The sequence below is a fragment of the Capricornis sumatraensis genome, chromosome 15, assembly GCF_032405125.1.
Source record: "Capricornis sumatraensis isolate serow.1 chromosome 15, serow.2, whole genome shotgun sequence".
In the NCBI taxonomy this organism is placed as follows: Eukaryota; Metazoa; Chordata; class Mammalia; order Artiodactyla; family Bovidae; genus Capricornis; species Capricornis sumatraensis.
In genome coordinates, this window is record NC_091083.1 from 65,115,884 (window position 1) to 65,116,719 (window position 836).

General features: G+C 52.8%; 1 non-coding gene across 1 annotated transcript; it reads left to right on the forward strand.

Annotated features, from left to right (window-relative positions):
• The first annotated feature begins 552 nt into the window (after window positions 1-552).
• TRNAG-CCC (transfer RNA glycine (anticodon CCC)) lies at window positions 553-625 on the forward strand. Its single transcript has one exon. It is a non-coding gene; the product is annotated as a tRNA-Gly (tRNA).
• The last annotated feature ends 211 nt before the right edge of the window (window positions 626-836 follow it).

Sequence of the window (836 nt, forward strand, 5' to 3'; positions counted from 1 at the left end):
CACCTGCTACATACCAGTAGCATCCCACCCCTCAGCTGTGACAGACAGAACTCTGGGGACACTGCCAAATGTCTGTCTCTGGGGACAAAATCTTCCCTGGCAGGGAGGGGCGGGGGGGGGGAGTAAAAACCACTGCCCTACCAGATCTGTGCTGTCCCCTCATCCCACCTCTGTCCTGGACCTCCTGCTGAAAATAGCCCCCACCGCCACTGCCCAGTCTGCCCCAGCTTAATTTCTGCCATAGATCTTACCAGCATCTGACATCTCTTTGTGTGTTTAGCTGGTCTGATTCCCCACTTGCCATGAATTCCATGAGGGTGGGCGCCAGCTTGGATCCCCAGTGCCCAGCACCCGGGATGTGTGTGTGGTGAGTGGATGCCTGATTTTGGGTCATCACTCCCTGTTTTATGGATGAGAAAACTGGATCAGGAGAGGAAGAAAACTAGATCAGAGAGGTTTGGTGACTTACCCAAGGTCACCCAGCTGAGTCTGTGACACCAGCAAGACTAGAACCAGGGCCTCTGACTCTAAATCTGGGTTCATATAGGGACTTCCCTGGTGGTCCAGTGGCTAAGACTCTGCTCTCCCAATGCAGGGGGCCCGGGTTCCATCCCTGGTCAGGGAACTAGATCCTACTGAACAATCCCACATGCCGCAATTAGGACCCAGTGCGACCAAATAAATAAATAAAAATAAATATTTAAAAATAAATCAATCCATCTGGGTTCAGTTAACTCCATCTGTGCCCTCAACAGCCAAGGCCTGGGATGGGGTGGGCAATGCAGAGTAGCCAGAGTCCAGGAAACAGGATTCCACTGGGGCCCAAACCCACGACC